Here is a 14,270-nt window from a genome sequence, read left to right as displayed (position 1 = left end):
CATTTTTAAATCTCACTCCACCAGGGCTGCAGCTACATCAGCAGCAATACAGTTGGATGTTCCAATGGACCAAATCCTCAAGACTGCAGGATGGTCAACGGAAAGAAGGTTCCAACGATTTTATAATAAACCAGTCATTGAACCTGGAACATTTGCAGAAACACTTTTAAATTCTGTAATATGATTTTACCCATAAATAGGGGCTATGATTTGGTGTTAATAACATTTTTGTTGTTTCAATATCATATTGATATCTAATGATGTTAACACTATTCTCCCCATAATCAAGGCAGATGTGATGCATGGACTCGTTTCCACGGCATGAAATCACAGAGCTTTAAAATCTTCACGTAGTCACTCACGTGACTCCGAAGTAAAATAGTAGGATTAAACGAGAACTTACCAGTTTGAAGTTTGATCTTTATTTTATGAGGAGTAACGTTGAGGGAATACGTGCCCTCCGCTCCCACCCTTGATCATATACTCAACTGGTATCTCTTCTCTAATCTTACTATGTTTAGTCATTACAGTTATCTGTGATTTCACACCACTGCTTTGAAGAATGACACGCATGCGTCCTAGCGGGGTTCTTCACGTAATCCCTCAACGTTACTCCTCATAAAATACAGATCAAACTTCAAACTGGTAAGTTCTCGTTTAATCTTACTATTCTCCGCTGTACCTCTGTTTACAGTGCTACTGATCCTGCATGCCTTTTAAACCCGTTTTTTAACCATCCCATTCCCTCCCATTACACTGGTTACATATACCCCTCATTCTTTGTCATTTTCACTGGCCCCTGCACTTTCTCAGTGTTGATTGGGACTGCAAGAGTGTCAGGGGCTTAGGCAGGGTGGAAAATGTAAAATGTGTTCAGGAAAATTTTCCTTAGTCAATATGTAGAGGGCCCCACAAGGGAGAGGGCAGAGCTTGATTGATTGATTGATAGAATTTATTTGCCACACAACCAGGGTCGGTGGAATTTGGGTTGTCAGCAGCGGTACAATAATAAAGAACACACAGCCACAATAAATATGTAACACAAACATCCACCACAGCATTCATCACTGTGGTGGAAGGCACAGAACTTGGCCAGTCCTCCTCCATTTTCCCCCGTGGTCAGGACCTCCACCCTCCGCAGCCGTTGCTGCGGGCGTCCAGATGGTAAGGGACAAAGTCAAAGTAAGTCCAGGATCGGCTCTTCCCCACCGGAGACCGCGGCTTCAGGCTGGTGTAGGCCGCAGACCGGCGGTCGAAGATTTAAGGTTCCCGCCACGCCGCAGCCAGAAGCACCGCAGACCGCAGGGTCGGTGGTCGAAGCTCCCCTCCAGGGGAGATGGTAAGTCCATGCCGGACCCGCGGTAGAAGTTGGCCGCGGGCCGGCAGTGATGGCTTCTTCTTCCCCCGGGTCCCCCACGAGGGATCCCGGGCTGTAGACGCCGCGCCAGCTGGAGCTGTGCAGACCGCGGCTTCAGGCTGCCGGCTGCCCCGGGCCAGCGAAACGGAGCTTGACGTACTCTTAGGAAGTTGAGAACATAGAAACATAGAGAATAGGTGCAGGAGGAGGTCATTCGGCCCTTCGAGCCAGCACCGCCAATCATTGTGATCATGGCAGATCGTCCCCAATCAATAACCCGTGCCTGAAAGGCAAGTAGGTGTCAGTGGGTGAGCCATTTGGGAAGAGTGACCACAATTCTGTTAGCTTTAAAATAGTTTAGTTTAGTTTATTGTCATGTGTACCGAAGTACAGTGAAAAGCTTTTGTTTTCGTGCTATCTAGTCAGACAATAAATGATTACAATCAAGCCGTTCACAGTGTGTAGATACATGATAAGGGAATAACGTTTGGATAGCCTGAGAGTCACCAATGAGGTAGGATGATTCAGTTGCCTGGTAACAGCTGGGAAGAAATTGTCCCTGAATCTGGAGGTGTGCGTTTTCCCACTTCTAGTGTGGATAAGGACAGGGCTGATCCACAAGTTAAAGTTCTCGATTGGAACAATGTCAACTTTGATGGTATTGGGCATGAACTTGCAAAAGTGGATTGGAGTAGGTCATCAGCAAGCAAAGGGGTGTCCAGAAAGTGGGATGCTTTTAATAATAATAATAATAATAATAATAATATATCTTTTATTGTCATTGCACGTCAGTGCAACGAGATTTAGTGTGCAGCTCCACTGATGTACAAGGTAAATAAATACAATACATAAATAAACAAGCTGAATTGATTGACGTGACCATCTGAGGGAGACTGTCCAAAGGGGGTGGGTGGGGGGGCACTCATTAGGGCCGGTTCAGAGCCGCTATAGCTCTTGGGATGAAACTGTTCCTGAGTCTGGAGGTTCGGGCGTAGAAGGCCTTGTAACGTCTGCCGGAGGGAAGTAGTTGAAACAGACCGTGGCAGGGGTGTGATGAGTCCTTATGGATGCTGAGGGCCTTCCTGAGGCACCGCGTGTGGTAGATGCCCTCCAAGGCTGGTAGCTCTGTCCCGATGATCCTCTGCGCTCTGTTGACGGCGCGCTGTAGAGCTCTCCTCTCCGCCTCCGTGCAGCTGAGATACCACACAGAGATGCCATACGTTAGTATGCTCTCTGTGGTGCAGCGGTAGAACGTTGTCAGCAGCTGTTGGGGCAGACCAGTCTTTTTTAATGTCCTCAGGAAGAACAGTCGTTGCTGTGCCTTCTTGACCAGCGTGGCGGTGTTTGTGGACCATGTGAGGTCTTCTGAAATGTGAGTGCCCAGAAACTTAAAGCTGGACACTCTCTCCACACTTTCCCCATAAATGGAGATTGGGGCGTATTCTCCAGAATGGGACCTCCTGAAGTCTCATTCTGGACATAAATGTGTGAAAATGAGGTTCCCGTTGAAGCGAAGGGCAAGGAAGGCGGGAGTAAGGAAATCTCGATGACAAAAGATCTTGAGACACTGGTTACGGAAAAGAAAGAGGCATGGGACAGGTAGAGGCAGTGGGCGTCAAGTGTATCTTTGGAGAATTTTAGGGGACTGTGGAGCATTAGTAAGAAGAAAATCAGGAGGGCTAGAGATAAATCTGGCAGGTAAGGTAAAGGTAAAGGAGAATTAAAAGATATTTTATGTGGATTAAGGGAAAGGGGCAACCAAAGTGGTCATCTATGTGAGGAACCACAGCACATGTACAAGATCTTCCATGGATATTTCTTCTGTTTTTACTGTGGAGAAAGATGGCAAGATATAAAACTTGGGAGGGCAAATTGAAATGTCTTGAGGACTGTATTTTGGTTAAGGAGGTGCTGGATGGCCTGAAGGGTATAAAGTTAGATTAATCTCCTGAGCCTGATCTGATATATCCGAGGACATTCGAAAACTGGAGAACAAATTGCAGGAGCCTTGACTGAGATATATGAATCATCATTAGATATGGACGAGGTGGTGGATGACTGGAGGTTTGCTAATGTTGTGCCTCTATTTAAGAAAGGCTGCAAGGAAAAGCCTGGGTACTATAGACCAGTGAGCTTAATAGCTGTGGTAGGGAAGTTACTGGATAGGATTGTGAGGGTTAAGATATTTATACATTAGGATAGAAAAAGACTGATGAGTGATTGTCAGCAGTTTTGTATGTGGGAGATCGAGGCTCATGAATTTGAATGAGTTTTTTAAAGAAATAACCAAGAAGGTTGACGAGGGCATAGATGTGGTTCATATGGACTCCAATTAATAAGGTTCTACATGCGAGGCTGCTCTGGATGGATGGATTGCATGGCATCCAGGGAGAGCTGGATCCAGAGTTGGCTTCATGGAAGGAAGCAGAGGGTGGTGGTAGGTTGTTTTTTTTGTACTGGTTTATATCAACAATTTAGATTTGTGTGCAAGCCATGATTAGTAAGTTTGCAGATGGCACTAAAGTATCATAGACAGTGAAGATGGTTATCACAAATTACAGTAAATTAGCTGGGTTAATGGTGTTTAATGTAGATATGTGTGAGGTGTTCCATTCTGGGAAGTAGAACCTGCCCAGGAACTCCACAGTGAATAGTGGGCGCTGTGGGGTGTTGTAGAGCACTGAGATCTAAGAGTACAGGAATATAGATACATCGTTCCCTGAATGTGTGTACCAGGTACATTGGGTAGTAAAGGAGGTTTTTGGTACATTGCCCTTCATCATTCAGTGTATTGAGTATAGAGGTTTGGACATTGTTACAGTGGTGAGGCTGCATTTGGAGTATTGTGCTCAGTTTTGGCCACCCTCCTATAGAAAGGATGCCATTAAGCTAGAAAGAGTGGGAGAGAAGATTTATTAAGATTTTGCCAACACTCGAGAAATGGGTTGAATGCACAGATAGGAAATGATGGGATGAATGTACAGCGTTTTTTTAAATCCAGGATAGGGGAATGAAGAACCAGAGCATATTGGTTTAACATGAGAAGGGAAAGATTTAGTTTAGTTTAATTTAAAGACACAGCACAGAAACAGGCCCTTTGGCCCTTTGGTCCACCGAGTCCGCATCAACCACCGATCCCTGCACATTAACACTACCCAACACACACTAAGGACAGCCTTACATTTATACCAAGCCAGTCCATCACCGGCTTTGACCTCCCCACCGTCGAAGGGATCTATCGTAGTCGCTGCCTCAAGAAGGCAGCCAAAATCATCAAGGACCCACACCATCCTGGCCACACACTCATCTCACCACTGCTATCAGGAAGAAGGCACAGGAGCCTGAAAACTGTAACATCCAGGTTCAGGAACAGCTACTTCCCCACAGCCATCAGGCTATTAAACACAACAAATAAGCTATGAGCTCTGAACTGCAAAAGACTATATTATTATTTGTTATTTGCCCTATGTTTGTTATTTATTGAACTTTTTCTTTTTTTCCCCGTTATATACAATGTTTTCATATTCACATATTCTGTTGTGCTGCAGCAAGTAAGAATTTAATTGTCCCATCTTTGGGAACATGTCAATATGATGAAAGGGGAAGTGTAGGGCAGTCTTGAAAAGGTGGAAAATCCCCAAGTCCTGAGCAAACACATCCTAGCATGTTATGGGAAATAACAATGAAAATGGCTGGGGCTCCGACAGACATTTTTATACGTTTGTATTCCACATGTAAGACATCGGAATACCGAAGGGTCACCACTGAAGGGCAGCAGTGATAAGCTGAGGCTCGACCAGCCAGTGTGCTTTCATCAGCAGTGGGAAAGTTATTGGAAGGGATTATGAGAGACAGGAAAGGCAAGAACTGATTAAGAATGGAGGAACTCAGCGGGTGAGGCAGCATCTATGGAGCGAAGGAAATAGGCGACGTCTCGGGTCAAGACCCTTCTTCAGCATTTTGTTGATTTTCCAGCATCTGCAATTCCTTCTTAAACAACTGATTAAGGATAGTCAGCGTGGCTTTCTTTGTGGGATATCATGCCTCTTAAATGTAAGCACATTTTTGAAGAAAAGACTGAGCAGGCAGGGTGGTTGTAGCTGTCTACATGGGCATTCACAAAGCCTTTGACAAGGTCCCTCATGTTGGGCTAGTCTGAATGTTTCAGGTTCAGTTTAGTGCCACGTGCATCGAGGTACAGTGAAAAGCTTTTGTTGCATGCTATCTAATCAGCAGAAAGACAATATATGATTGCAATCGAGCCATTTACAGTGTATAAATACATGATAAGGGAATATTAGATACAGTGCATGTAACCTAGGTTGAGCTAGCCAAATGGGTACAATATTGTTTTGTAGGAGTCAGTGGGTGTGAGTCGAGAGTTGTTTTTCAGGTTGGAGGCCACGAGTATTCCATGGGGATTGATGTGAGAAAGGACTAGTGTGGTAGAATGGAGAGATCTTGGGCAACAAGCACATTGTTCCCTAAAAATGGCTACACATTTCTTTCAATGAATGAGGCAATGAGTGCAAGAGATGAGACGGGACATTACAGTTGTCAATCTGAAGAAGGGTCTCGACCCGGAACGTCACCGATTTCTTCTCTCCAGAGATGCTGCCTGTCCCACTGTTACTCCAGCATTTTATATCTATCCACAGTTGTACGAACCATTGGTTTGGCAGCACATGGATTATTGTGTGCAGGTCTCTTCACCACACTACAGGAAAGATGTGATTGAACTAGAGGGCGCGCAGAAAAAATTTCACGGATGTTGGCTGGAGTCATAGTGATACAGTGTGGAAACAGGCCCTTCGGCCCAACTCGCCCACACCGTTCAACAATGTCCCAGCTACCCTAGTCCCACTTGACTGAATAGTTTGAGTTATTAGAACAGATTGGATAGTCTGGGTTTGCTTTCCCTTAGTTAAAGGAAACCGTGAGATGATGTGATAGGGGTATGTAAAATTATGGGAGCCATATGTGGAGCAGATAACTGAGGAAGTCTGAAATGTCAAATACAAGCAAATGGGAGTCACCCAAGAAACAAAATTCGTTATCAATAGGCAAGTGCTGTCAATGGGACTGTTTGTGCATTGTACAGCCCTATGATTGTATGACACGGAAATACGGAATTAATGTAGGCATGTGGCATTAGTGGTGGTTGGCATAGGTGCAGTGGTCCAAATACTGTACATCTGACCGAGGGCAATTTATGGAGAGATAGCAGAGGTAAGAGGTAGGAGGATTAAAGGGATCCGAGGAGAAAATTGGTCACACAAATCTCTCCCACACAATAGCATGAGGTCACCACACCACAGGAAATATGTGATTAAGCAAGAAAGACCACAGTCTGTTCATATTGGTGGAAATGTGTCAGCTTCGATAACAATCAGCACGGGAGCACCTCAAGGCTGCGTGATCAGCCCCCTGCTGTACTCACTCTATACTCATGACTGCGTAGCCGGTCATAGTGCAAACTCCATCATCAAGTTCGTTGATCACACCACTGTTGTGGGACGTATCACTGATGGGGATGAGTCAGAGTATAGAAGAGAGATCGAGCAACTGTCCATATGGTGCCAGCGAAATAACCTGGCCCTCAACACCAGCAAAACCAAGGAACGGATTGTGGGACTTTGGAAGGAGTAGGATGGGGAACCACAGCCCCGTTTATATCAACGGGTCGATGGTTGAAAGGGTCAAGAGCTTCAAAAACCTGGGCGTGCACATCTCTGAAGATCTTTCCTGGTCCAAGAACACTAATGCAATCATCAAGAAAGCTCATCAGCGCCTCTACTTCCTGAGAAGATTACGGAGAGTCGGTTTGTCAAGGAGGACTCTCTCTAACTTCTACAGGTGCACAGTAGAGAGTATGCTGACCAGTTGCATCGTGGCTTGGTTCGGCAACTTGAGCGCCCTGGAGAGGAAAAGACTACAAAAAGTAGTAAACACTGCCCAGTCCATCATCGGCTCTGATCTTCCTTCCATCGAGGGGATTTATCGCAGTCGCTGCCTCAAAAAGGCTGGCAGTATCATCAATGACCCGCAACATCCTGGCCACACACTCATCTCCCTGCTACCTTCAGGTAGAAGGTACAGGAGCCTGAAGACTGCAACAACCAGGTTCAGGAATAGCTACTTCCCCACAGCCATCAGGCTATTAAACCTGGCTCGGACAAATACCTGATTATTAATAACCCATTATCGGTTATTTGCACTTTATCAGTTTATTTATTCATGTGTGTATATATTTATATTATGGTATATGGACACACTGATCTGTTTTGTAGTAAATGCCTACTATGTTCTGTGTGCTGAAGCAAAGCAAGAATTTCATTGTCCTATCAGGGACACATGACAATAATCTCACTTGAGCTTGAACTTGAACTTGAACTTGAATGGGTACAGAAGAGGTTTACCCGAATATTGTAGGAAGGAACTGCAGATGCTGGTATGAATCAAAGATAGACATAAAAATGTCACCTATTCCTTTTCTCCAGAGATGCTGTCTGACCCGCTGAGTTACTCCAGTTTTTTGTGTTTACCAGAATGTTGCCTGGAGTGGAGAATATTAACTATAAGAAGAGGTAGACAAACTTAAATTATTTTTGCTGGAGCATCAGAGGCTGAGGGATAACCTGCCAGATGTTTATAGAGTTATGAGAGGTATGGATAGGGTAGATAGTCAGTCTTTATCCAAGGACAGAAATGTCAAACACAAGATGGCATAGCTTTGTTAGAAAATGAACTTTAAAGGAAATGTATGAAGCAAGTTCCTTTCGGTAGAGATTGTAGCTGCTAAAAACGCAATGCGAGGGGAGATGGTAGAAGCAGATGTAATAGTGACATTTAAGAGGCATTTAGCCAAACACGTGAACAGACAGGAAATTAAGGGTACAGACCATATATAGCAGATGGGCTTAATTTAGATTTTCATCATGGCCACCACAGATATGGTGGGCCCAAGAACCTGTTCCTGTGCTCATCTCTTCCGTTCTAAGGCTGGTTTGCTAGTAATGCCCAATTCCTGAAATAAAAACTAAAAAAATGAGTGCACTACTCTAATGATAAACCTACGCAAGTCACAATATAAACTGACAAAAGAATGCACCCAGATTATGAAAGGTTCAGTATCTATATTGTAACCAACAAAGTTGCAACATGGAATAAAAAAGTAGTCAAGCTACAATTTACATAAATGTGCTTGTACACATGTTTTACAATCTCTTACTTTACCTTTGAAACAAATTAATCAATTACATTTTTCACAATGCAAGAATATTTTCTTGCATTGTGAAAAACCAGCTGTGCTATTTCATTGTATCTCATTACTTTCATACATTTTTCACACTACATCAATGTTCCATTCATGTATAGAAACAGGCTTATCAGGCAGCAGATAATTTTTACTTAATGGAGTTACATATTCAGTTTGTAGGTCAAATGCAGATCGCTGCATTTTAAGTTGAAAGTTTGTTTCATAATTTGGAACGATATATCCTAATGCAACTATTCATTATTTTCCTTTGAAAAGGTCAGAAAACTCAGATCTTTAGGTACAGTGCACCAAAGAAGACAAATTTGCTGTTTAAAAATAAAATCCTTCTAGTTAATAGGAGTGTCATAGAGTTGTACAACACAGAAACAAGTGCTTAGACCCACCATGTTCATGCCAACTTTGTTGCCTACCCACACTAATCACATTTTCTTGCATTAGGACCATATCCTAAGGGAAGAGAAGAGATTTGAACTTTTTTTTCGCCATCCATCACAGTGAGGAATGTGGAGGAGTCACTGTGGTGGATGTTTATGTTAAAATGTATTTTGTGTGTTCCGTTGCTTTTTATTTGTATGACTGACTTGGCAAATGAAATTCCTTTTATGTTGCAAAACAAACCTGGCTAATAAAGTATTAATGTATTGTATCGTATTATTTTATTGTCTGTCTAAATGCCGCTTAAATTTAAAATTATTTATGATTTCACCCCCTCTGGTCGTACATTCCAAATATCAACTACAGAGTAAATAACAAACTTCTTCCTACCATTGTAATCCAATACCTTACAGCTTTTGATATTGATATTCCTACCATGTTTTGATATTCCTACCATGGGAAAAAGATTGAAAGATCTAACTCACCTGCGCCTCTCAAAATGTATTTCCTTCTGTCATCTCTCAGTCTCCTTCACTGCATGGAAAACAAGCCCAATGTGTCCATTCCCTCATCAAAATAAAAGTTCTCCAATCCCTACAGCATCCTGGTGAATCTCGCTAAATCAATCCATCTTTTCTATAATGTGGTGACCAGAACTGTACAAGATAGTTCAATATGTGGCCTGGCCAAGTGGTTTGTCAACATCCCAACTCTTATATTCTGTGTCCCAACCTATGAGGCTAGTTCCATATGCCCTCTTCACCAGCCTATCAGCCAGTGTTGTCACTTCCAAGAAACTTTGGACTTGGTCTCTGTCTATTCATCAACATACCGTATCATTTACCCCAATGTCCTAACCCTATTTGACTTCCCAAACAGGTACATGGGTGGGAAGGCATGAAGTAATAAAGGCATGCTTGCCTTTATCAGTTAGTATTTTGGTACAGGGTGTCAAGTTATAAGACGTTTGTAAGGCCATGCTTGGGATTCTGTGCACAGTATTGGTTCCTCTTCTATAGGAAGGGTGTGATTAGACTGAAGAGGGTGCAAAAAGGATTTACCAGATCTGAAAGGTTTGAGTTATTCGAACAGGACAGACTGTTTTTTTTTTCCCTGGAGATTAGGAGGCCAAGAGTGATTTTTTAATTAAATAATTTGACACCCCACCCCCCTTATTCAGTTTAAAACACGGGTGGTTTTAAACTGAATAAGGGGGGTGGGGTGTCGAATGGGATCGTTGAGGATGGAGTTAGAGGGAAAGGGTTTCTTAAATGTGTGAGCGTAGAGACAGAGGGGTGTAAAATGAGGGTAGAAGCAATAAGTAGCAAGGTGAAAAGTAAAAGAGGCAGGCAGGCAAATCCAGGGCAAAAATCAAAAAGGGCCACTTTTCAGCATAATAGTATAAGGGGCAAGAGTGTTGTAAAAACAAGCCTGAAGGCTTTGTGTCTCAATGCAAGGAGCATTCGTAACAAGGTGGATGAGTTGAATGTGCAGATAGCTATTAATGACTATGATATAGTTGGGATCACGGAGACATGGCTCCAGGGTGACCAAGGCTGGGAGCTGAACATCCAGGGATATTCAATATTCAGGAGGGATAGACAGAAAGGGAAAGGAGGTGGGGTAGCGTTGCTGGTTAGAGAGCAGATTAACGCAATAGAAAGGAAGGACATTAGCTTGGAGGATGTGGAATCGATATGGGTAGAGCTGCGAAACACTATGGGGCAGAAAACGCTAGTGGGAGTTGTGTACGGGCCACCTAACAGTAGTAGCGGAGTTGGGGATGGCATCAAACAGGAAATTAGAAATGCGTGCAACAAAGGTAAAACAGTTATAATGGGTGACTTCAATCTACATATAGATTGGGTGAATCAAATTGGCAAGGGTGCTGAGGAAGAGGATTTCTTGGAATGTATGCGGGATAGTTTTCTAAACCAACATGTAGAGGAACCAACGAGAGAGCAGGCTATTCTAGATTGGGTATTGAGTAATGAGGAAGGGTTAGTTAGCAGTCTTGTTGTGCGTGGCCCCTTGGGCAAGAGTGACCATAATATGGTTGAGTTCTTCATTAGGATGGAGAGTGACATTGTTAATTCAGAAACAAGGGTCCTGAACTTAAAGAAAGGTAACTTTGAGGGTATGAGATGTGAATTGGCCAAGATAGACTGGCAATTGATTCTTAATGGGTGGATATGCAATGGAAGGCATTTGAAGACTGCATGGCTAAATACAACAATTGTTCATCCCAGTTTGGCAAAAAAATAAATCAGGGAAGGTAGTGCATCCGTGGATAACAAGGGAAATCAGGGATAGTATCAAAACAAAAGATGAAGCATACAAATTAGCCAGAAAAAGCAGCCTACCGGAGGACTGGGAGAAATTCAGTCCAGCAGAGGAGGACAAAGGGCTTAATTAGGAAAGGGAAAATAGATTATGAAAGAAAACTGGCAGGGAACATAAAAACTGACTGCAAAAGCTTTTATAGATATGTGAAGAGAAAAAGATTAGTTAAAACAAATGTAGGTCCCTTGCAGTAAGAAACAGGTGAATTGATCATGGGGAACAAGGACATGGCAGACCAAATGAATAACTACTTTGGTTCTGTCTTCACTGAGGAAGACTTAAATAATCTGCCGGAAATAGCAGGGGACCGGGGGTCAAATGAGATGGAGGAACTAAGTGAAATCCAGGTTAGCGGGGAAGTGGTGTTAGGTAAATTGAATGGATTAAAGGCCGATAAATCCCCAGGGCCTGATAGGCTGCATCCCAGAGTACTTAAGGAAGTAGCCCCAGATATAGTGGATGTATTAGTGATAATTTTTCAAAACTCTTTAGATTCTGGAGTAGTTCCTGAGGATTGGAGGGTAGCTAATGTAACCCCACTTTTTAAAAAGGGAGGGAGAGAGAAAACGGGGAATTACAGACCAGTTAGTCTAACGTCGGTAGTGGGGAAACTGCTAGAATCAGTTATTAAAGATGGGATAGCAGCACATTTGGAAAGTGGTGAAATCATTGGACAAAGTCAGCATGGTTTTATGAAAGATAAATCATGTCTGACGAATCTTATAGAAATTTTCGGGGATGTAACTAGTAGAGTAGATAAGGGAGAACCAGTGGATGTGTTATATCTGGACTTTCAGAAGGCTTTCGACAAGGTCCCACATAAGAGATTAGTATACAAACTTAAAGCACACGGTATTGGGGGTTCAGTATTGATGTGGATAGAGAACTGGCTGGCAGACAGGAAGCAAAGAGTAGGAGTAAACGGGTCCTTTTCACAATGGCAGGCGGTGACTAGTGGGGTACCGCAAGGCTCAGTGCTGGGACTCCAGCTATTTACGAAATATATTAATGATTTGGACGAGGGAATTGAATGCAACATCTCCAAGTTTGCGGATGACACGAAGCTGGGGGGCAGTGTTAGCTGTGTAGAGGATGCTAGGTAGCTGCAAGGTGACTTGGATAGGTTGGGTGAGTGGGCAAATGCATGGCAGATGCAGTATAATGTGGATAAATGTGAGGTTATCCACTTTGGTGGCAAAAACAGGAAAGTAGACTTTTATCTGAATGGTGGCCGATTAGGAAAGGGGAGATGCAACGAGACCTGGGTGTCATGGTACACCAGTCATTAAAAGTAGGCATGCAGGTGCAGCAGGCAGTGAAGAAAGCGAATGGTATGTTAGCATTCATAGCAAAAGGATTTGAGTATAGGAGCAGGGAGGTTCTACTGCAGTTGTACAGGGTCTTGGTGAGACCACACCTGGAGTATTGCGTACAGTTTTGGTCTCCTAATCTGAGGAAAGACATTCTTGCCATAGAGAGAGTACAGAGAAGGTTCACCAGACTGATTCCTGGGATGTCAGGACTTTCATATGAAGAAAGACTGGATAGACTTGGTTTGTACTCGCTAGAATTTAGAAGATTGAGGGGGTATCTTATAGAAACTTACAAAATTCTTAAGGGGTTGGACAGGCTAGATGCAGGAAGATTGTTCCCGATGTTGGGGAAGTCCAGAACAAGGGGTCACAGTTTAAGGATAAGGGGGAAATCTTTTGGGACCGAGATGAGGAAAACATTTTTCACACAGAGAGTGGTGAGTCTCTGGAATTCTCTGCCACAGAAGGTAGTTGAGGCCAGTTCATTGGCTATATTTAAGAGGGAGTTAGATGTGGCCCTTGTGGCTAAAAGGATCAGGGGGTATGGAGAGAAGGCAGGTACAGGATACTGAGTTGGATGATCAGCCATGATCATATTGAATGGCGGTGCAGGCTCGAAGGGCCGAATGGCCTACTCCTGCACCTATTTTCTATGTACCTATGTAAAACTAGAGGCATAGATAAGGTGAATAGCCATGGTCTTTCCTTCATGGTGGGAGTGTCAAAAGCTAGAGGACATAGGTTTAAGGTAAGAGGGGAATGATTTAAAAAAGACTTGAAGGGCAATCTTTTCACATAGAGGTGGATTATATATTTATGGGATGGGATGTCCGATATGGGATGAGCAGCCAGAGGAAGTGGGTGCTGTCGGTAGCTTAGTTTCCTAAAATAGGAGAATTCAGTGTTCATGTCATAGAAACAAGGAATGATAGATACTGGTTTTTACAAAAGGATACAAAGCACTGGAATAACTCAACAGGTCAGGCATCCAACCTCTCCCTATAGCTCAGGCCCTCAATACATACTTATAAGTCTTCTCTGCACTCTTTGTAGCTCAACAACATTGTTCCTACAGCTGGGTGACCACAACTGAACACAAATGCAGCCTCACCAACATATTGTACAACTCTAATAGAACATTACAGTTCATTCTAGAACATTCTACACTCAATACCCTGGCTGATGCCACTTTCAGGGAACTACGAACCTTAACTCCAAGATTGCTCTGTTCTACAACACCCCCCAGAGCCCTGCCATTCAGTGTGAAGGTACTTCCCTAGTTTGACTTCCCAAAATATAACCTCTCACACAAATCTGCATTAAACGCCATTAACCATTGCTCAGCCCACTTGCCCAGCTGATTAAGATCCTTCTGCAGTTATTTCATAACAATATTTGTTATCTGCAATATTACACACTTTAGTGTCATCTGCAAACTCACTAATCAAGCTTTGTAGATTGTTTGATTGAAAAGCAAGGACATTTAAAGAACGGGCCAAGAGACAAGGCATCCAATAATAGGAACGCAAATACAGGCCTACGTTTTTTTCGACCTTAAATCATGCAGATAGTGGGTGAGCAGCCATTTTGAGAGGAGACAATT

At 43.2% G+C, this 14,270-nt stretch overlaps 1 protein-coding gene across 2 annotated transcripts in view; it reads right to left on the bottom strand.

Annotated features, from left to right (window-relative positions):
• The window catches only part of LOC116978856 (probable G-protein coupled receptor 174), a 46,983-nt gene that overhangs the window by 20,467 nt on the left and 12,246 nt on the right, over positions 1–14,270 (bottom strand). The window lies entirely within an intron of this gene.

Source organism: Amblyraja radiata, chromosome 12 (genome assembly GCF_010909765.2).
Source record: "Amblyraja radiata isolate CabotCenter1 chromosome 12, sAmbRad1.1.pri, whole genome shotgun sequence".
Taxonomy (NCBI): Eukaryota; Metazoa; Chordata; class Chondrichthyes; order Rajiformes; family Rajidae; genus Amblyraja; species Amblyraja radiata.
This window is presented reverse-complemented; position numbering and strand designations above follow the sequence as displayed.